Source organism: Nerophis lumbriciformis, linkage group LG24, assembly GCF_033978685.3.
Source record: "Nerophis lumbriciformis linkage group LG24, RoL_Nlum_v2.1, whole genome shotgun sequence".
NCBI classification, from domain to species: domain Eukaryota; kingdom Metazoa; phylum Chordata; class Actinopteri; order Syngnathiformes; family Syngnathidae; genus Nerophis; species Nerophis lumbriciformis.
Window position 1 is genome coordinate 7,327,501 of NC_084571.2, and position 25,000 is coordinate 7,352,500.

Here is a 25,000-nt window from a genome sequence, read left to right on the forward strand (position 1 = left end):
TGTGAGTACAAAATTAAAGGACCATACCTGGTGTGTGTACGCTTCAAATAATACCCTTTAGAACAGGGGTGATGTCCTTAATTTGGTCCGTGAGATGTCATGAGTTTAATCAAGAATTTTAGCTACAGGGAGATTGCATTAATTTTAATAGTGTGATAAATTTGATGCTGATATATCGTCGTCAAGTGAGTAATTTAGGTCAATGGATGTATGCGCAGCATTTACTGACAAAGGCAAACAACCTTCCCTAGTCATGGTGCAAAAAAAAATTCCATATATATGTATATATACATACACATATACATACATGCATATACATATTTACATACACATATGCATAATATGTATACACAGTACAAGGCAAATGTTTGGACACACCTCCTCATTTAATGTGTTTTCTTCATTTTCATGACATTGTAGATTGTCACTGAAGACATCAAAACTATGAATGAACACACGTGGAGTTATATACTTAACAAAAAAAGGTGAAATACCTGAAAACATGTTTTATATTCTAGTTTCTTCAAAATAGCCACCCTTTGCTCTGATTACTGCTTTGCACACTCTTGTTATTCTCTCGATGAGCTTCAAGCACACCTGTGAAGTAAAAAAACTCTTTCAGGTGACTACCTCTTGAAGGTCATCAAGAAAATGCCAAGAGTGTGCGAAACCGTAATCAGAGCAAAGGGTGGCTATTTTGAAGAAACTCGAATATAAAACATTTTCAGTTATTTCACCTTTTTTTTGTTAAGTAAATAACTCCACATGTGTTCATTCCTAGTTTTGATGCCTTCAATGACAATCTACAATGTAAATAGTCATGAAAATAAAGAAAACGCATTGAATGAGAAGGTGTGTCCAAACTGTTGGCCTGTACTGTATATATAGTATAGTTACTTTACATGCGGTCGGCTTTCGGTCCTCGACCAAATTTCATTAGACCAATGCGGCCTCAGAGTCAAAAAGTTTTGACAGCTCACAACCGGGAATCGTATCGTTCGTATCGCTAACTCGAAAGAGCCGATCCAAAGACTCGTCCCCTTCACAAACGTCATATCTCTAATCTGAAGCACCACAACATTAAATGAATTGACATTTCACACTGTGAATCTTTGGGCACAACACGAGTCAATTCGATTCATGGGGTAACGATTTGATTTAAACCGATTCTCGATTCAAAATCAATACTTTTTTTAACAACATTGGGCGCCAGTTCTATGATTAACTACATTCCTCCGTAAAAAAGATAAAACATTTCTATGTTACTTAAAGAAAAATGGTTTTGTTGAATAAAATTGTACCCAAACATTTAATAAAGTCAAATACAAATAAGGCAACAAGAGAAGTACCCAACACTTATTTTGTAAAGTAAATATGTACAGCAGATATGATCATCTACATCAACTATATGATTTGTCTGAGTGGCTGGACAGGACAGATTAAAAAAAATAAATAAAATAAAATATATATATATATATTTTTTTTTAATCAATTAAAAAAAAAAAATATATATATATATATATATATATATATATATATATATATATATATATATATATATATATATATATATATATATATATATATATATATATATATATATACACTGGGGCTTCACGGTGGCAGAGGGGTTAGTGCATCTGCCTCACAATACGAAGGTCCTGAGTAGTCTTGGGTTCAATCCCGGGCTCGGGATCTTTCTGTGTGGAGTTTGCATGTTCTCCCCGTGACTGCGTGGGTTCCCTCCGGGTACTCCGGCTTCCCCCCACCTCCAAAGACATGCACCTGGGGATAAGTTGATTGGCAACACTAAATTGGCCCTAGTGTGTGAATGTGAGTGTGAATGTTGTCTGTCTATCTGTGTTGGCCCTGCGATGAGGTGGCAACTTGTCCAGGGTGTACCCCGCCTTCCGCCCGATTGTAGCTGAGATAGGCTCCAGCGCCCCCCGCGACCCCAAAGGGAATAAGCGGTAGAAAATGGATGGATGGATGGATATATACACTGTATATATATATATATATATATATATTTTTTTTTTTTTTTTTTTTTTACTCGATTAAAAAAACAAAAACAAAATATATATATATATATACATATTTTATTTTTTTTCGATTAAAAAAACAAAATACCGTATTTTTCGGAGTATAAGTCACACCGGAGTATAAGTCGCACCTGCCGAAAATGCATAATAAAAAAGGAAAAAAACATATATAAGTCGCAATGGAGCCCGGCCAAACTATGAAAAAAACTGCGACTTATAGTCCGAAAAATACGGTATATATATATATATATATATATATATATATATATATATATATATATATATATATATATATATATATATATATATATATACATATATATATATATATATATATATATATATTTTTTTAATGGATTAAGAATCGTTGCAAAGAAGAATCACGATTGATTCGAACAATGATTTTGACATCCCTATTATTCATACCAAACAAGACCCCCACACACAGACGACGGGGCCCTACTAGGGAGGGGCCCCGCTGCCTAAACCTGACCTCCACAGCGAGAGTAACTATAATCGATCCTGCTCCTTCCTGTCAAATAGGATTGCCAATCGTCACTTAAGAAGATGACTTCTGGAGTGGACTTTTTGTTCTAAGTGCGAGCGGCCTCAGAGGTCAGCTGAGCTCGCCGCCGCCGCCGCCTCAGAGCAACTCGCCGCATTCAGAGAGCGAGTATGACGGGCGCTAAGGCCTCGTCTATCTCGGCAGGTGCGAGCGCTTGGCCGGCCGCCAGCGATCCGTGATCCTCTTTAGCGGCGTCGCGAGGCCAAGAGGAGCCGAGCTGTGCAAATAGAGAAGCTCTTAGGAGGAAGTCATATTGGCAGAGTGCTGCGTGCTGCAGCGGGTCAGCGCCCAGGCGAAATACAGCGGGCGACTAATTGCGCCGCTTTGGATCCGGAGGGAAATCACTCAAATGGGAGCGTGCTGATCAATCTGCGCCGCGGCGCTGATGGAGTGGGCAGCTTTATGGCTCGGCTCGGTTACTCACGGTCCGGATCGTTCCTCAGCAAAGCTTCTTTGCGGGAAGTGCGGCGGCAGATTGCATGGAGTCCTACCAGACTCAGCGTGCGGATGACAGAAAATCTCACTAACAGCTTCCCTTCATGTCGTTTTTGCTGCGGAGAACTAATCTGCCAGCCATTTCCCAACATATCCATTCATTTGGGAGTAATGCGCAGATAACCAACGGCATTTGGATCGCCCCTGCCAGAGGAATATTCAATAGAAGGCTCCAGGAATCACTCCTTTAACCTTCCTTCTGCGAGAAGAGATACACGCACCAGCTCACCCTCTTTCATCATCTCCAGAGTGGAGAAGAACATACGCCGAGTCAACTTTCGGTTTCGAGGCAAGATGGACAAAAGCATGAGAGGCGGGCGACCACTTTGGAGATTGTTCAAACAAATCAGTTCTCCTCTCTCTCCAGCGCTGGCGTCACAATTTAATTAATTGCTAATTGTTTGTTTTTGTGTAGAATAACTTAGGGCTGGGCCGATTAAAATGATATCAATATACAAACCCCGTTTCCATATGAGTTGGGAAATTGTGTTAGATGTAAATATAAATGGAATACAATGATTTGCAAATCATTTTCAACCCATATGCAGTTGAATATGCTACAAAGACAACATATTTGATGTTCAAACTGATAAACATTTTTTGTTGTTGCAAATAATCATTAACTTTAGAATTTGATGCCAGCAACACGTGACAAAGAAGTTGGGAAAGGTGGCAATAAATACTGATAAAGTTGAGGAATGCTCATCAAACACTTATTTGGAACATCCCACAGGTGAACAGGCAAATTGGGAACAGGTGGGTGCCATGATTGGGTATAAAAGTAGATTCCATGAAATGCTCAGTCATTCACCAACAAGGATGGGACGAGGGTCACCACTTAGTCAACAAATGAGTGAGCAAATTGTTTAACAGTTTAAGAAAACCTTTCTCTACCAGCTATTGCAAGGAATTTAAGGATTACACCATCTACGGTACGTAATATCATCAACGGGTTCACTGCACGTAAGCAGCTAAGCCCGTGACCTTCGATCCCTCAGGCTGTACTGCATCAACAAGCAACATCAGTGTGTAAAGGATATCACCACATGGGCTCAGGAAAACTTCAGAAACCCACTGTCAGTAACTACAGTTGGTCGCTACATCTGTAAGTGCAAGTTAAAACTCTCCTATGCAAGGCGAAAACCGTTTATCAACAACACCCAGAAACGCCGTCGGCTTCGCTGGGCCTGAGCTCATCTAAGATGGACTGATACAAAGTGGAAAAGTGTTCTGTGGTCTGATGAGTCCACATTTCAAATTGTTTTTGGAAACTGTGGACGTCGTGTCCTCCGGACCAAAGAGGAAAAGAACCATCCGGATTGTTATAGGCGCAAAGTTGAAAAGCCAGCATCTGTGATGGTATGGGGGTGTATTAGTGCCCAAGACATGGGTAACTTACACATCTGTGAAGGCGCCATTAATGCTGAAAGGTACATACAGCTTTTGGAGCAACATATGTTGCCATCCAAGCAACGTTACCGTGGACGCCCCTGCTTATTTCAGCAAGACAATGCCAAGCCACGTGTTACATCAACGTGGCTTCATAGTAAAAGAGTGCGGGTACTAGACTGACCTGCCTGTAGTCCAGACCTGTCTCCCATTGAAAATGTGTGGCGCATTATGAAGCCTAAAATACCACAACGGAGACCCCCGCGGGGACTGTTGAACAACTTAAGCTGTACATCAAGCAAGAATGGGAAAGAATTCCACCTGAGAAGCTTAACAAATGTGTCTCCTCAGTTCCCAAACGTTTACTGAGTGTTGTTAAAAGGAAAGGCCATGTAACACAGTGGTGAACATGCCCTTTCCCAACTACTTTGGCATGTGTTGCAGCCATGAAATTCTAAGTTAATTATTATTTGCAAAAAAAAAAAAAAAGTTTATGAGTTTGAACATCAAATATCTTGTCTTTGTAGTGCATTCAATTGAATATGGGTTGAAAAGGATTTGCAAATCATTGTATTCCGTTTATATTTACATCTAACACAATTTCCCAACTCATATGGAAACGGGGTTTGTATATCGCAATAGACACATAATATCAATATAATATATTCAATATATATTAAAAAATTTTGTTCGGAAGAAAACACAAGTTATGAAACAAGAGTCGTTCAGCTGGGAACACAGCTGAACAGGAAGTGTCACTGAGCAATGGGAGGGACACACTAACAACCAATCACGTAACAGCTACCATGTTTGGTTGCGCCTATTGTTACCATAACAATCTACAAGGTTAACATAGTTGGCTTCTCTTTCTTCCAGATACATGGTGGCATGTATCTGCTTTCTCTTGTAGTTCAAGTTATCATTTCGTATATGTATTGTTGCACTTGAACAATTGTATTGTTGATAATAGAGGTAATTATTGTTATTATTCATGATCAATAGTGATATTTATATTAGTATTTGTATTGCTCCATTTGTAGTGTAATAATGCTCATTGTCATTTCTGTGTGTGTGTGTCCATCTGATTATGATTCCTGTGGTGACTATTCGATTCAGAATCGATTCTTGATTCCAACCGATTCTTACAATGTATTATTTGGTATAATAATTCAAATGAAAGGTTACAGGTTAGAAAAGCTCCTTCTTGTTGCATAAATATAGCCTAAAAATATATTTTCGAAAAATTGATTCCTTAAAAAAAGCAAAACAAAATAGGTTATGAATCGATTTAGAATCAGGATGAATAAAAACAAATATGCGTCGAGTAACAATATATATTGCTTTGAGTACTTGGAAATAAAACGTTTTAAATGCTAGCATGCTAACAGTACTAAGCTAAAATGCTACCAATTCTAACAGTTAGCATAAATACCAACAAATAGGACACTGAGGTGTATACCTGTAAAATTGCTTAAGAGATAGCATGCTAATGTTAGCATGTTAAAATTGTAACTAACATGCATTGAGTAACAATATATATTTGAATACCTGCAAAAAATGTTTTAAATGCTAGCATGCTAACAGTACTAAGCTAATATGCTAACAATTCTAACGGTTAGCATTAGTGAAATACCAACAAATATGACACTGAGGTGTATACCTGTAAAATTGCTTAAGAGATAGCATGCTAATGTTAGCATGTTAAAATTGTAACTAACATGCATTGAGTAACAATATATATTTGAGTACCTGCAAAAAAAAAAATTCAATGCTAGCATGCTAACAGTACTAAGCTAATATGCTAACAATTCTAACAGTTATCATTAGTGAAATACCAACAAATATGACATTGAGGTGTATACCTGTAAAATTACTTAAGAGATAGCATGCTAATGTTAGCATGTTAAAGTTGTAACTAACATGCATTGAGTAACAATATATATTTGAGTACCTGCAAAAAAAAATTTCAATGCTAGCATGCTAACAGTACTAAGCTAATATGCTAACAATTCTAACAGTTAGCATTAGTGAAATACCAACAAATATGACATTGAGGTGTATACCTGTAAAATTACTTAAGAGATAGCATGCTAATGTTAGCATGTTAAAGTTGTAACTAACATGCATTGAGTAACAATATATATTTGAGTACCTGCAAAATTTTTTTTCAATGCTAGCATGCTAACAGTACTAAGCTAATATGCTAACAATTCTAACAGTTAGCATTAGTGAAATACCAAAATATATGACATTGAGGTGTATACCTGTTAGAATTTTAACATGCTAAAAGAGCATGCTACCTCTTTTAAAAATGTTTACTGTATCATATGTCGAGTAACAACATATATTACTTTGAGTACCTGTAAAAAAAAAAATTCAAGGTACTGTGGCTTCTCTGCTTAGGCTGCTGCCCCCGCGACCCGACCTCAGGTAAACGGAAGAAGATGGATGGATGGATGGATGATAGGGCTGTGAATGTTTGGGCACCTCACGATTCGATTCTCTATTCAAAATCTATTCTTTTTTTTTTAATAACATTGGGTGCCACTTATATGATTAACTACAGTCCTCCATAAAATAGACAAACAGAAACTTAAAAAAGAAAACAGGTTTTGTTCAATAAAATACTACCCAAGCATTTAACAAAGTAAGAGAAGTAACCAACACTTTTTTTTTTCTAAAGTCTGTACAGCAGATATAGATCATTTACACCACAGGTGTCAAACGTAAGGTTCAAGGGCCGGATCAGGCCCGCGAACAGGTTTTATCCGGCCCGCGGGATGAGTTTGCTAAGTAGAAAAATTAACCTGAAATTTTTGAATGAAAAAAAAAAGCTGTTCTAAATGTGTCCACTAGATGTCACAATAGCAATTATTTGTATCTTTGTAGATGATGCTACATATGTACAAAATAAATCACATGATGATCAAACTACATAAATAACATACTGTAATTTGATTTTGATATTATTTTTGGTAACACTTTAGTATGGGGAACATATTCACCATTAATTAGTTGCCTATTAACATAAGTAACATAACTTTCTTACCCTCACCCTAACCCTTATATGTTCCCCTAGTGTCCAAATAACTCTAAATTAAGTCGGTAACACTTTAGTATGGGGAACATATTCACCATTAATTAGTTGCTTATTAACATAAAATTGTCATAACGTGGATTCTTACGCAGCTTACTGCGAGGATTATTTTCCCGGGATGCAAACGGACTTGACCGGACAAGGCTTGCAGGTAAAAATATGATTTAATTATTCAAACTCAATGAGGGACAAACAAAAGGGCGCACAAGGTGAAGACAAAAAAAACAAAAAACTAACACTTAGGCAGAACTATGGACATGAAACAAAAAAACTCACTAAACTGTGGCTTGAATAAGCAAAACTTACGTGGCATGGCATGAAGGGAACAATCGCATGAAAAAAAGTCAGCACAGAGCATGATACAGAATATCAGAGTAATGTCGCCAGGACGACTAACTGGCAAAACAGGCTTAAATAATAGTCTCTGATTAAAACAGGTGCGTGAGTCAAACACATGAGACAGGTGAAACTAATCAGTCGTCATGGAAACTAAAACACACAGGGGTGCACAAAAACAGGAACTAATGAAGTCCAAAAGTAACAGAACATAACTAAACAAAACATGATCTAGAAGACCACAGATCATGACAAAAATGTTCCCCATACTAAAGTGAGAGTTATTTGGACACTAGGGGAACATATAAGGGTTAGGGTTACTAATAAGCAATAATTACTGGTTGTATAATAAGGCCATGCAGACTAAGGCATTAATAAGTACTTAATATTGACTAGTTAAGAGCCAATATGTTACTAATTTGCATGTTAATAAGCAACTAATTAATGGTGAATATGTTCCCCATACTAAAGTGGTACCTAATTGTTTTATCTTGATAGATTGAAAATTGACACCAATGAGTTGACTGATGAACATTATCACATAATTTATTCAGAAAATATAAATAATGACAAATAAAGATAGAATACTATTAACCGCAACATATAAGTGTAAAAAAAAACCTCAACAACATTATGATTTGTACAATTTCAGAATGTACTTGTTCTATTTTTAAACAAAGAAAACAATCTGAAGTTGTCTTTATTTTTAAGTTATCATACCAGTCCGGCCCATTTGGGAGGAGATTTTTCTCCATGTGGCCCCCGATTTAAAATGAGTTTGACACCCCTGATCTACATCAACAATATGATTTGCCTGAGAGGCTGAACAGGACAGATTAAATGTTTTTATTTTTTTATATTAATTAAGAAAAGTAAGAATCGCCATTTTTTAATTTATTTTTTGACACTAATAATGGATGAGTCAAAAAAAAATTTTTTTTTTTGTGCACGCCTACCTGTAAACACCATTCTTAGAAATGATGTCATCATTGGAGGGGAGTTGTGTTTAACGTCAGGCCTGATGTTGTTTCAACCAACCTGCCGCGCAGAGAAGCGGTTGACGCAACACAAGCGAAACAGACGCCCGCAGAAAAGCGCCTTTGTTTTGCGCGGCTAATTGTAGCCGTGCGGCGTGGAGACGCGGGCGAGCGGTCGGCCCGGGATGATTTCCTCCAGCGAGCCGTGTTCATTTTGTCCGAGGCGCAGAAATAAACCGTCTGGTCCGTCTAATTAGGCGGACCGCGTGCTCTTCCCGCGACTCGTCGGCCGCGGCTAATTACGAGCGCCGCCGCTCCAAGGTGAGCGGAGGCTCGGCTGGTAAACAACAACAGAACACCTTTGGCGGCCGCCCCTCCCCCCACGCCCGCCAATTACAGCCCGGCGGGAGGAGAAGCGGCGAAAAGAAACCCAATTTGATGCAAATTCACGGCGCCGCCGCAGCCTCTTGGTGCTCGGGGGGAGGAGCCCGTTATTGTTTGGTCTCGCCTTTCCTGCCTGGAAAAGTCCCGTCTTTCCATTTCCCACCTCATTTGTGGAAAAATCAATTCATGAGAAGAAACGCCGGCCGTCTTTCAGGCAATTTGAGCTCCCGCCGCCCTTTTCCGAGGGGCTTAATCGTTTCCACGTGTCACACGCGTTCTGTCCCCTCTAACCTGATTTGTCCTCGTTATGGCAAGCGCTTATTTGCACGCCGGGCCCTTGGACTGAGAGCTATTGGAAAGAGGGTTCATTTTCTCCGGTCCCTTGATGATTTGTTCATTACTTGGCCCGCGGATGCTCACGCCGAGACGCCGCTTAATAAAGACCGGATCACTTTGAACCCGCACGACACGTAATGAAGGCGCCCGCTCACGGCAAACACGACATGGGACCTCCACTCCACTCGACTGGACCGCGACAGCAGATGATTGTCTCTTGTCTCAGCAGAAGCATTTAAGTCCCATCTTAAAACTCATTTGTATACTCTAGCCTTTAAATAGACCCTCTTTTAGACCAGTTGATCTGCCGTCTCTTTTCTGCTCTGCCCGCCTCTCCCTCATGGAGAGGGGGGGGGGCACAAATTTGGTGACCACAGATGAGGCGCTAGCTGTCCAAAGTCGGGACCCAGGGTGGACCACTCATCTGTGCATCAGTTGGGGACATCTCTGCGCTGCTGACATGTCTACACTCAAGATGATCTCCTGCTGGCCCCACTATGGACTGGACTCTCACTATTATGTTAGATCCACTATGGACTGGACTCTCACTATTATGTTAGATCCACTATGGACTGGACTCTCACACCATTATGTTAGATCCACTATGGACTGGACTCTCACACCATTATGTTAGATCCACTATGGACTGGACTCTCACACTATTATGTTAGATCCACTATGGACTGGACTCTCACACTATTATGTTAGATCCACTATGGACTGGACTCTCACACTATTATGTTAGATCCACTATGGACTGGACTCTCACACTATTATGTTAAATCCACTATGGACTAGATTCTCATTATTATGTTAGATCCACTATGGACTGGACTCTCACTATTATGTTAGATCCACTATGGACTGGACTCTCACTATTATGTTAGTTCCACAATGGACTGGACTCTCACACTATTATGTTAGATCCACTATGGACTGGATTCTCATTATTATGTTAGATCCACTATGGACTGGACTCTCACACTATTATGTTAGATCCACTATGGACTGGACTCTCACACTATTATGTTAAATCCACTATGGACTAGATTCTCATTATTATGTTGGATCCACTATGGACTGGACTCTCACTATTATGTTAGATCCACTATGAACTGGACTCTCACTATTATGTTAGATCCACTATGGACTGGACTCTCACACCATTATGTTAGATCCACTATGGACTGGATTCTCATTATTATGTTAGATCCACTATGGACTGGACTCTCACACTATTATGTTAGATCCACTATGGACTGGACTCTCTCACTATTATGTTAAATCCACTATGGACTAGATTCTCATTATTATGTTGGATCCACTATGGACTGGACTCTCACTATTATGTTAGATCCACTATGGACTGGACTCTCACTATTATGTTAGTTCCACAATGGACTGGACTCTCACACTATTATGTTAGATCCACTATGGACTGGATTCTCATTATTATGTTAGATCCACTATGGACTGGACTCTCACACTATTATGTTAGATCCACTATGGACTGGACTCTCACACTATTATGTTAAATCCACTATGGACTAGATTCTCATTATTATGTTGGATCCACTATGGACTGGACTCTCACTATTATGTTAGATCCACTATGAACTGGACTCTCACTATTATGTTAGATCCACAATGGACTGGACTCTCACACTATTATGTTAGATCCACTATGGACTGGACTCTCACACCATTATGTTAGATCCACTATGGACTGGACTCTCACACCATTATGTTAGATCCACTATGGACTGGACTCTCACACTATTATGTTAGATCCACTATGGACTGGACTCTCACACTATTATGTTAAATCCACTATGGACTAGATTCTCATTATTATGTTGGATCCACTATGGACTGGACTCTCACTATTATGTTAGATCCACTATGGACTGGACTCTCACTATTATGTTAGTTCCACAATGGACTGGACTCTCACACTATTATGTTAGATCCACTATGGACTGGATTCTCATTATTATGTTAGATCCACTATGGACTGGACTCTCACACTATTATGTTAGATCCACTATGGACTGGACTCTCACACTATTATGTTAAATCCACTATGGACTAGATTCTCATTATTATGTTGGATCCACTATGGACTGGACTCTCACTATTATGTTAGATCCACTATGAACTGGACTCTCACTATTATGTTAGATCCACAATGGACTGGACTCTCACACTATTATGTTAGATCCACTATGGACTGGACTCTCACACTATTAACTCGATCCACTCCACGTCCATTGCACCGTCCATTGCAGGGGTCCCCTTCGGGGTTTCTCATCGTCATCCCATTGGGTTGAGATTTTCTTGCCCTGATGTGGGATCTGAGTCGAGGATGTCATTGTGGCTTGTGCAGCCCTTTGAGACACTCGTGATTTAGGGCTATAAAAATAAACTTTGATTGATTGATTGATTGATCTTGTGTTGCGTAACACATTTTTACGTGCGGGACTAATTATAAGGGACACACTGTCTCCAAAAACTATTATTACTATTATTATTATTATTATTATTATTATTAGTTCCAACATGGTTGTATATCTCATAGGAAGCCATGGCCAACACTGTTGAAATATTTTCTAGAAATCTTTAAGCTTGATTTAGTCTCGATGCACTCTTTTACACAACAATAACTTTGAAAAGTCAACTTTCAGTTTCGATTCCTGACAAGGCGCCGCAATCTAGGTGGACAGAAGTATGAGAGGCGTGCGACCGTTTTGGAGATTGCTTCGACCTTTACATCACTTGGTTCGTTCCCTCACAGCGCTAGTGTTATATTATGTTGTACTTATTACTGTTTTGGACAATAAATGGTTAAACTACAGTTCTAGTCACCCCTCTTCATTTTAGACAGCCTTAGAACAAAATAATTTGGGTGGACTCTCCTCTCCTAAATGTGACCATCCCATGATTTTCCTCAAATGGCCGCCTGTCAGGTAATGTAGTTTATTTACAAAGCTTACCGTAAATTCTGAACTATAAACCACTATTTTTTTTTCCTACACTGCGGCTTATAAAACTGTGCAGCTAATTTATGGATATTTCTTCACTGACGGCTATAATGCAAATAGTTTAAAAAAACAAAACAAGCAAATGCACTGAAAAGGTGTGTTACTGTTTGTGCTATTGCGCCATCTTTTGGACAAGTTCTCTCACTGTGTCCTTTCATTTTGGTGCTTTCAACCGGAAGTAGAAGTAGCCTTCCACAGCTTTTTCACTCCGATGGATTCTTTATTCGTCACTCCAAGTAATGTTTGTAAGTTTTACAATGTAACTAAAACAAGGCATGCTTATTAAATCGTCCCAATGTGTGATGTCTCTAGGAGTGTTTTTATGCATATTTTTACGTTAGCAATAGCTAATATGCTAACACATTTAAGAATGTCTGTGTTAGTATTATTAACTTACAATGGCATTTTGTTTGTATTGTTCCATTTTCACAAATTCCTCAGTAAATTCACCAAAACGTCACCGTGGAGTTATTGAGTCTGTTTAGCTGATTGGAGAGCTAGTTTGCGCAGCTCGTGGGTCCATGACGATGACTTCTGCTATGTTTGATCAGACCACAATTAAAGTATGTAAATATACATTTACAAAACCTTTCTGTGTAAATAACTGATTTCACGACGTATATGTCCCCTGCGGCTAATTTATGGAAAAAAAATGTTTTCCCTAAACTTTAGTCGGTGCATTCTATAGTGCATGAAAATATGGTATTTTGTTACCATTTTTGTTCATTTAACATATTGTGACGTTTTAATAGAGTGACAAATATTACTTCTACTAATTACTTTAACTAATTAATAAACTATTATCTATATTTCTTAAACGTATTAATAGTTTAATTTTAATTTTTATTTGTCAGACATCATCAAAAAACAAGATGAAAATGATCAGCTTGCATGTAAAATGTGTGATATCATGTCCGATACAAACAGTCCTGTCCAGTCCATCTAAATGTCCTCCAAGAAGAACATTTCTTCTATTTTAGTAAAGTCATTTACAAAAAGGTAAACATGCTAGGCTACTAAGTGCTAGCAGCCACGCAACAGCTAAGCACACGATAGCACACAAGCTAGACATAAGTAATAATCATTAGACAATATTGCAGGATCAAACCTCACATTTGTCAATATAAAGGAGTATCAAATAATTATAGTTGTATATCACTCACACGTACAAAGTCTCCAAGGCAGAAGCGTATTACAAAGTATCCAGGAACAAACGTGTCCGCATCATTCTGTTCCGTTTTATTGCCTATGTTATGAGCTTACCATCGTGAATTACTGGGTGTAAATATTTACAATTACCAATCCACTTCAACTTAAAGACAGCATACGTCCATTTCAGGCGGTTAATAATAAATGGGTTAGTGTTTCTCACACCTACCATTGTTCTCTGTTAGACTCACTTGATCAAACCTTTTCTAACATTCCACACCACTAAGTATGTATGATTCCTGCTGATATCGTATTGGATCGACATATATCAGAAGTTAAAAAGTTGTATTTGGACTTTTTATTAGTGACACGCTGACAACCCAGTTGAAGAAGAATGGCGTGGCCAGAAGTAGGCTCATCGTATTTTCAATTATGGCAGGTAAGCCTGACTTTTCCACTACAGATGGGCCTGGGGCCCACTCAAATATTAACGCCAAATTAGTAATCTTACTCTTGATTTTAATGGTATTCAATATTGATATCTAACCTACTTACAATTTACAACCTTGTCAAATGATATGAAAGCATGTGATAATCACAAATATTATTATTTATTTAACACATAAACCTCAGGCATAGGTCAGGCTGATTAGAAAAGTAAGTCCTAACCAAATATACTACATAAGCAGAGACTTGTAAATACATTTTGTGATAAAATAAATAATAATGTCAATAAAATTAAAGTGCAAATGAAAATACAGCTTCACCACTTTAGTCATATTTTTTGCGCTAAAGAAACTTCCTTAGGACTTTAGCCCCAGACTTCTTCTGTTTGTTTGATATTGTCATTACTGCCAGAAGTGGTGGAAAAGTGTATTACAACTAGGGTTGTACGGTATACCGGTATTAATATAGTACCGTGATACTAATGAATAATTTTCGGTACTATACCGCCTCTGAAAAGTCCCGGTCCATCACCGTATCCTGTAACTACTTGGTATCGGATTGATACCCAGATTTGTGGTATCATCCAAAACTAATGTAATGTCAAACAACAGAAGAATAAGTGATTATTATATTTTAACAGAAGTGTAGATAAAACATGTTAAAAGAGAAAGTAAGCAGATATTAACAGTAAATGAACAAGTAGATTAATAATTCATTTTCTACCACTTGTCCTTAATAATGTTGACAAAATAATAGAATGGTAAATGACACAATATGTTACTGCATATGTCAACAGCTAAATTAGGAGCCTTTTTTTTGCTTACTTACTAATAAAAGACAAGTTGTCTTGTATGTTCACTATTTTATTTAAGGACAAACTTGCAATAAGAAACAGATGTTTAACGTACCCTAATATTTTTGGTTAAAATAAAGCCAATAATGCAATTTTTTGTACCGAAAAGTATCGAAATAATTTTGGTACCGGTACCAAAACATTGGTATTGGGACAACACTAATTACAACTGAGTACCGCTGCGGCCCAGACGGACTACAACTGAGAAACGGGGCCCCGGAGCAGAGCATTTTAGTCCCTCTGGGAGGACACGGAGGTTTGCTTTAGGCGAAGGACGTTGGCAACTAGCAGCTGGCAGTAAGAAACTTTAATATTACCTACTCAGTGGCCTAGTGGTTAGAGTGTCCGCCCTGAGATCGGTAGGTTGTGAGTTCAAACCCCGGCCGAGTCATACCAAAGACTATAAAAATGGGACCCATTACCTCCCTGATTGGCACTCAGCTACAAGGGTTGGAATTGGGGGTTAAATCACCAAAAATGATTCCCGGGCGCGGCCACCGCTGCTGCCCACTGCTCCCCTCACCTCCCAGGGGGTGAACAAGGGGATTGGTCAAATGCAGAGGACACATTTCACCACACATAGTGTGTGTGGCAATCATTGGTACTTTTAACTTTAACTTTGTGATGAGAACAAAGAGTCCGTTTTGTTCTCGAGGAGCCTGACGGAAAGAAAAGAAACAACCTCGGCACTCGGGAGAGTAAACGACGGTGACGCCTGTCTCGGGAGCAGCTGATTGTCATGTTAATTGGAGGCTCCTCCCGGGGACACCATGTCGCTACTTCGCCACGCAGGATTCCCGACATGACATTCCGTGACCGCTGTGACAATGGCAAACATATGCAAATGAGGGCGCGTGCCACTCTCATTACCACCCCGCCACCGGGACCGACCCCTCCCACCGGGGGGGGGGGGGGGGGGGGGGGGGGGTGCCAATATGGCGAACAGGTGCCCGGTCCTCCATTCGTCACTACTGATTGGAGCGAGCTGGGCGGGATTCTCTGAGCTCGTCTAATCCGACTTGAATTCCACTTATCAAGATTTGAGAGATAACTTTGATTCATCACAATCGTTCCATCACTCTTGTTTGCGCTCCCCTCAGGCGGGCCGGGAGACGGACGGCGGGGGACGAGGAGACGATATTAACAATATTAATGACCCGTGATCCTCGTCTCCTTAACGAGGAGCCTGATTAACCGTGATTATCCGTGATGGAGCGCCGCTAATTCCCGAAAGCTTTGGGAAAACTCGCACGTAAATCGCTGATCTCAGGGAGAAGGTGAGCGCGGCGGGGGCGGGGGGAGGAGCGTCAACGTTGACGCTGCCGAACGGGCTCTTTGAACGCGCGGTCGCTGAGGCAGCACTCGTGCGCGCCGCTCGCTCCAATTACAGGAAGTGGCTGTCTGGTGTGTGTCCTGCATGGTGCAGGTGAGTCCCTCTGGGAGGACACGGCGATTTGCTTCAGGGGGTCTGGAAACGCCGCTGCAGACGAACGACCCCCAACAGGAAGCGGCGATGATGCTAAAGGGCCGCGCTCGTTAGATGCTCCTCTTAAAAGCATCCCTGGGAGTTTAAGCACCCCCCCGCCCCTCCGAGATGACACTGTATCACGGCAACACCTGCTGGGCCCATTTCAGATAATAATCCCATTCCGACATGCCGGCACGGCGCTCACACACCAAATTGGATTGTTTGCATTACCGGCCTGCCGAGCGCGCCGCTCAACGCCTTCGGGCTTTATTAGATTCAAGCGCTCCTTCATAAACAAGCGCTCCTCCTGGCGAAAGGTAAACAAGAAAAAAGAAAGAATCCACTAAATGTGGACAAGCCAGCACTTTGTGGACACACTCCATTTCTTTCCTCCAATTAAATCCCTTTAATTGGATGGAGGCCCGGCACCTGCCTGACAAATCCTTCCCCAACATTAACTGAGCACATTATTTCTGTCTTCGCATGCTTTATCATCACGTGGAGGAGCGATCGCACTCATTAAATTGCACGTCTCTATTTTCATCATTCTTATTGCTTTCTGTCATTAGGTGTGTGACATGTTACTGAGGAGGAGCGATTGCAACTAGGGATGGGTACCTTTCACACCTGGTTATAGATACCAGTCCTCAACAACCCCAACCATCAGCACTTGTGCGTGTGTTTATATGGTATTAGTTTCATAATTTATTTTAAGTAACATTTAACAGTGAGCTGATAACTGGAATTTGTGTGCAAGCCGCCGACACGCTTGAGCGTAACTGAAATGCTTGAATGTCCAGCTGAGTGGAGTGTGTGGATGTTGGAACGGTTCGAATTGGAGGAGATATGTGGGGTATGCTGTCGGTTGTATATTTCTCATTCATTGTCAATAGAGGGAAATTCCCTGTAATTCATTGTAATTCTGGGAATTCCTGACATTTTTTTTAAACTTGAAAAATGGTAGTTTGACTGTCCAAAGTGAGTGGAGTTTGTGGATTTTGGAACGGTTCGACTCGGTTGACAAATGTCGGACATGCAGTCGGTTGCATGTTTCCCATTCGCTGTCGAAAGAAGGACATTCCTGGTAATTCATAGTAATTCTGTGAATTCCTGAAATCTTTTTAAACTTGAAAAATGGTAATTTGACTGTCCAAAGTGAGTGGAGTGTGTGGATGTTGGAACGGTTCGAATCGGTTGACGAATGTTGGATATGCAGTCGGTTCTATGTTTCCCATTCGTTGTCGAAAGAGGGAAATTCCTGGTAATTCATAGTAATTCTGGGAATTCCTGACATTTTTTGGAACTTGAAAAATGGTAGTTTGACTGTCCAAAGTGAGTGGAGTTTGTGGATTTTGGAACGGTTCGACTCGGTTGACAAATTTTGGACAGGTTGTATGTTTCCCATTCGTTGTCGATAGAGGGAAATTCCTGTTAATTCCGGGTAATCAGGGAATTTTCCGAACCGGGAAACATGCTGGCTTGAATGTCCAGGGTGAGTGGAGTGTGTGGATGTTGGAACGATTCGAATTGGAGGAGAAATGTGGGATATGCAGTCGGTTGTATATTTCCCATTCATTGTCAATAGAGGGAAAATACTGGTAAATCCAGGAATTTTTTTGAACTTGGAAAATGGTAGTTTGACTGTCCAAAGTGAGTGGAGTGTGTGGATGTTGTGGAACGGTTTGAATCGGTTGACGAATGTTGGATATGCAGTCGGTTGTATGTTTCCCATTCGTTGTCGAAAGAGGGACATTCCTGGTCATTCCAAGTAATTCTGGGAATTCCTGAAATTTTTTTGAATTTAGAAAATGGTAATTTGACTGTTCAAAGTGAGTGGAGTTTGTGAATGTTGGAACGGTTCGAATCGGTTGACAAATGTCGGACATGCAGTCGGTTGTATGTTTCCCATTCGTTGTCGATAGAGGGAATTTCCTGGTAATTCCGGGTGATCAGGGAATTTTCCGAACCGGGAAACATGCTGGCTTGAATGTCCAGGGTGAGTGGAGTGTGTGGATGTTGGAACGATTCGAATTGGAGGAGAAATGTGGGATATGCAGTCGGTTGTATATTTCCCATTCATTGTCAATAGAGGGAAAATACTGGTAATTCCAGGAATTTTTTTGAACTTGGAAAATGGTAGTTTGACTGTCCAAAGTGAGTGGAGTGTGTGGATGTTGGAACGGTTCGAATTGGAGGAGATATGTGGGGTATGCTGTCGGTTGTATATTTCTCATTCATTGTCAATAGAGGGAAATTCCCTGCAATTCATTGTAATTCTGGGAATTCCTGACATTTTTTTAAACTTGAAAAATGGTAGTTTGACTGTCCAAAGTGAGTGGAGTTTGTGGATTTTGGAACGGTTCGACTCGGTTGACAAATGTCGGACATGCAGTCGGTTGCATGTTTCCCATTCGCTGTCGAAAGAAGGACATTCCTGGTAATTCATAGTAATTCTGTGAATTCCTGAAATCTTTTTAAACTTGAAAAATGGTAATTTGACTGTCCAAAGTGAGTGGAGTGTGTGGATGTTGGAACGGTTCGAATCGGTTGACGAATGTTGGATATGCAGTCGGTTCTATGTTTCCCATTCGTTGTCGAAAGAGGGAAATTCCTGGTAATTCATAGTAATTCTGGGAATTCCTGAAATTTTTTGGAACTTGAAAAATGGTAGTTGGACTGTCCAAAGTGAGTGGAGTTTGTGGATTTTGGAACGGTTCGACTCGGTTGACAAATTTTGGACAGGTTGTATGTTTCCCATTCGTTGTCGATAGAGGGAAATTCCTGTTAATTCCGGGTAATCAGGGAATTTTCCGAACCGGGAAACATGCTGGCTTGAATGTCCAGGGTGAGTGGAGTGTGTGGATGTTGGAACGATTCGAATTGGAGGAGAAATGTGGGATATGCAGTCGGTTGTATATTTCCCATTCATTGTCAATAGAGGGAAAATACTGGTAATTCCAGGAATTTTTTTGAACTTGGAAAATGGTAGTTTGACTTTCCAAAGTGAGTGGAGTGTGTAGATGTTGTGGAACGGTTCGAATCGGTTGAAGAATGTTGGATATGCAGTCGGTTGTATGTTTCCCATTCGTTGTCGAAAGAGGGACATTCCTGGTCATTCCAAGTAATTCTGGGAATTCCTGAAATTTTTTTGAATTTAAAAAATGGCAATTTGACTGTTCAAAGTGAGTGGAGTTTGTGAATGTTGGAACGGTTCGAATCGGTTGACAAATGTTGGACATGCAGTCGGTTGTATGTTTCCCATTCGTTGTCGATAGAGGGAAATTCCTGTTAATTCCGGGTAATCAGGGAATTTTCCGAACCGGGAAACATGCTGGCTTGAATGTCCAGGGTGAGTGGAGTGTGTGGATGTTGGAACGATTCGAATTGGAGGAGAAATGTGGGATATGCAGTCGGTTGTATATTTCCCATTCATTGTCAATAGAGGGAAAATACTGGTAATTCCAGGAATTTTTTTGAACTTGGAAAATGGTAGTTTGACTGTCCAAAGTGAGTGGAGTGTGTGGATGTTGTGGAACGGTTCGAATCGGTTGACGAATGTTGGATATGCAGTCGGTTGTATGTTTCCCATTCGTTGTCGAAAGAGGGACATTCCTGGTCATTCCAAGTAATTCTGGGAATTCCTGAAATTTTTTTGAATTTAAAAAATGGCAATTTGACTGTTCAAAGTGAGTGGAGTTTGTGAATGTTGGAACGATTCGAATCGGTTGACAAATGTTGGACATGCAGTCGGTTGTATGTTTCCCATTCGTTGTCGATAGAGGGAAATTCCTGTTAATTCCGGGTAATCAGGGAATTTTCCGAACCGGGAAACATGCTGGCTTGAATGTCCAGGGTGAGTGGAGTGTGTGGATGTTGGAACGATTCGAATTGGAGGAGAAATGTGGGATATGCAGTCGGTTGTATATTTCCCATTCATTGTCAATAGAGGGAAAATACTGGTAATTCCAGGAATTTTTTTGAACTTGGAAAATGGTAGTTTGACTGTCCAAAGTGAGTGGAGTGTGTGGATGTTGTGGAACGGTTCGAATCGGTTGACGAATGTTGGATATGCAGTCGGTTCTATGTTTCCCATTCGTTGTCGAAAGAGGGAAATTCCTGGTAATTCATAGTAATTCTGGGAATTCCTGACATTTTTTGGAACTTGAAAAATGGTAGTTTGACTGTCCAAAGTGAGTGGAGTTTGTGGATTTTGGAACGGTTCGACTCGGTTGACAAATTTTGGACAGGTTGTATGTTTCCCATTCGTTGTCGATAGAGGGAATTTCCTGGTAATTCCGGGTGATCAGGGAATTTTCCGAACCGGGAAACATGCTGGCTTGAATGTCCAGGGTGAGTGAAGTGTGTGGATGTTGGAACGATTCGAATTGGAGGAGAAATGTGGGATATGCAGTCGGTTGTATATTTCCCATTCATTGTCAATAGAGGGAAAATACTGGTAATTCCAGGAATTTTTTTGAACTTGGAAAATGGTAGTTTGACTGTCCAAAGTGAGTGGAGTGTGTGGATGTTGGAACGGTTCGAATCGGTTGACGAATGTTGGATATGCAGTCGGTTCTATGTTTCCCATTCGTTGTCGAAAGAGGGAAACTCCTGGTAATTCATAGTAATTCTGGGAATTCCTGAAATTTTTTGGAACTTGAAAAATGGTAGTTTGACTGTCCAAAGTGAGTGGAGTTTGTGGATTTTGGAACGGTTCGACTCGGTTGACAAATTTTGGACAGGTTGTATGTTTCCCATTCGTTGTCGATAGAGGGAAATTCCTGTTAATTCCGGGTAATCAGGGAATTTTCCGAACCGAGAAACATGCTGGCTTGAATGTCCAGGGTGAGTGGAGTGTGTGGATGTTGGAACGATTCGAATTGGAGGAGAAATGTGGGATATGCAGTCGGTTGTATATTTCCCATTCATTGTCAATAGAGGGAAAATACTGGTAATTCCAGGAATTTTTTTGAACTTGGAAAATGGTAGTTTGACTGTCCAAAGTGAGTGGAGTGTGTGGATGTTGTGGAACGGTTCGAATCGGTTGACGAATGTTGGATATGCAGTCAGTTGTATGTTTCCCATTCGTTGTCAAAAGAGGGACATTCCTGGTCATTCCATGTAATTCTGGGAATTCCTGAAATTTTTTTGAATTTAGAAAATGGTAATTTGACTGTTCAAAGTGAGTGGAGTTTGTGAATGTTGGAACGGTTCGAATCGGTTGACAAATGTCGGACATGCAGTCGGTTGTATGTTTCCCATTCGTTGTTGATAGAGGGAATTTCCTGGTAATTCCGGGTGATCAGGGAATTTTCCGAACCCGGAAACATGCTGGCTTGAATGTCCAGGGTGAGTGGAGTGTGTGGATGTTGGAACGGTTGGAATCGGTTGACAAAAATGTTGGATATGCAGTCGGTTGTCAGTTTCCCATTTGTGGTCAACAGAGGGAAATTCCTGATAATTCCGGGTAATCAGGGATTTTTTTGAACCGGGAAACATGCTGGCCAGAATGTCCAGGGTCAGTGGAGTGTGTGGATGTTAGAACGGTTCAAACCGGTTGACAAATGCTGGACATGCAGTCGGTTGTATGTTTCCCATTCGTTGTCGATAGAGGGAATTTCCTGGTAATTCCGGGTGATTAGGGAATTTTCCAAACTTGGAAACATGCTGGCTTGAATGTCGAGGGTGAGTGGAGTGTGTGGATGTTGGAACGGTTGGAATCAGTTGAAAAAAATGTTGGATATGCAGTCGGTTGTCAGTTTCCCATTCGTTGTCGAAAGAGGGAAATCCCTGGTAATTCCGGGTAATCAAGGAATTTTCCGAACCGGGGACATGTTGGCTTGAATGTCCAGGGTGACTGGAGTGTGCGGATCTTGGAACGGTTCGAATTGGAGGAGAAATGTGGGATATGCGGTCGGTTGTATATTTGCCATTTATTGTCAATGGGGAGAATATTACAGAAATTTCCGGGAAAACTGGGAATTTGGGGAAAGGGAAAACATGTTTTGCGTTTTGATGTATCGGAAGAGTAGTGTGGGTGGAAGGTCGGAATTGGGTTTGAAAAATGCAAAATATTTTGAATAACTATGAATATGTCCATTCATTTGAATGCAAACTTCCTGGTAATTTCCTGGAAACAAAAGTATCAGAATATAGTATCGTTTGATTTTGAATCGGTACTGATGGAATTTGGTTGTATGAACAGTATCACTGTTCATACATAATTTTACAGTGGCTAAAAATATTAAACATACTTGTTAAATAAACTATTACTCGCTTTTAATGAATATTTAGGCCTACTATGCTACTGTATTTTAAGGTCGGTCATTGTGGTGGTACTTGGTGACAAAAGTCTGAGGACCACTGCACTTTTTAATGACGATCACTTACTAATAATCGATAAAAAAAAGACTCATCGAAAGACAATCAGGCTCATATAATTTAAAAAAACAACATACTATAACACACCTGATGACTTAATTTGTTCTACTTTTAATGATATATAATTATATTGTATAATAACATCATAATGTATTCAGTTTGAATAAAGTAGACATATTTTAGTGCACGCCAATACACACTTTGAAGAAAAGAGTTTCTGACGTTCCATTGTGTTGCCTTTTCCTCACTTGTGAGATGAGTGTGAGGCTGCAAAGTCGGCGGTGGAATACACACTGCAGGTGCGGATAAAGAACAACGCGCGGCCACAAGCCACGCAAACGCAGGAGATGCATCACGGCGGCGCCGACAGCACCTCCAGGACGCCGGCGAGGGGCCCGAGCGCGAGGAGGCCCGACCGACACAGTAAATAAAAATACAATTTCCTGCGCTGACACGACCATTCTGTTGGAAGCCCGACTCTAATTATGCCCAGCACTTTGAGGGATGGCCTCGCGCCGCACTCGCCCGCGCACGTGCACGCCTGATGCGCTTTTAACGAGCTGGCGGCGCCGTGAGAGAGTCCTCACCTAAAGATCAACATAACATGAACCGTTTTCTTCAGTTTACATGCACTAGAACACTCAAATGTCCATTTTTGTTTACATGTACGATCTCCAATTCCATCTTGGACAAACGCAGTGCGCCTCCCGGACACTAGGGGGCGGATTTGGTCATTGTGTGCTACTGTTACATGCTAATACTGCAGCTAACTGTTGCTAGTTTTAGTTGTCTGGTTAAATATACAACATATCTTTATACATTTATACATATATATATTTATTAGGGTTGCACGGTATAATGAATCATATTCGGTACTATACTGCCTCTATTCTTGAGATGATCGTCTTAATTTTGAACACACTACACAAACGTGAATGAAGGGCATACTTAGTCAACAGTCATACATGTCACACTAAGGTCAGCCAACAACGCCAACACTGTCATAAACATGTGACACATAGTGAAACCGCACTAAACAACAATGACAAACACATTTTGGGAGAATATTTGCACCGCAACACAACGTAAACACTACAGAACAAATTCACAGATTTTCTTGCAGCACCAACTCTTCCGGGACGCTACGATGTAAACAAACACCATTGGTGGATCTACACCTAACATCCGCTGTAATGATAGCAAGTACAGGAGTATGTCTAGTCGATACTACTATGATTACATCGGAATTTTGTAGCATCGCTAAATCTTTTTTCATTTTAAAAAAATGTATATTATGTTTATAATCTCAGGGAATATGTCCCTGGACACATGAGGACTTTGAATATGACAATTACTTACTACCAAAAGACAAGTTGTCTAGTATGTTCACTATTTTATTTAGGGACAAAATTGCATTAATAAACATATGTTTAATTTTTTGTGGTCCCCTTTATTTAGAAAAGTACCGAAAAGTACAGAAAATACCGAAATACATTTTGGTACTGGTACCAAAATATTGGTATCGGCACAACACTAATATACACATATATATATATATATATATATATAATATATATAAACCTATGCTTGAAAGAGAAACTGTTTATTATTTACCGTCCAGACCTGTCATCCCTCAACAAGCGCAGCGAAATTGTCACAGCATGCCGCCATAGACGGAAACACCTCCTAGGTAACACATGAGCCAATCACCACGCCCCTAGGCCAGCCTGTACCCACCCACTCTGTGCCCTATATAAACCATGGTATGCGAATGCTCCCATTAAAATCTCCTGATGATTGAGGGTACCCCCCCTCATGAAACAGGCCTGTAGAGATGAAATAGTCTTGTGATTTTTTTTCCCACACATACATATATATATATATATATATATATATATATATATATATGAATAAATAGGTATAATATATCTAACTATACTGTATATATAAAATATGTAAATATATATATATATTTCTACATGTTTTACGCAGCTTGTCCAAGTTTTAACGTTTAGGCGACATCTGCCTGGATTTAATACA

The 25,000-nt window shown here is 40.2% G+C and overlaps 1 protein-coding gene across 8 annotated transcripts in view; it reads right to left on the reverse strand.

Annotated features, from left to right (window-relative positions):
• Nucleotides 1-25,000, reverse strand: part of LOC133620178 (RNA binding protein fox-1 homolog 3-like) — a 1,135,173-nt gene that overhangs the window by 158,348 nt on the left and 951,825 nt on the right. The gene's annotated exons all lie outside the window — the stretch shown is intronic.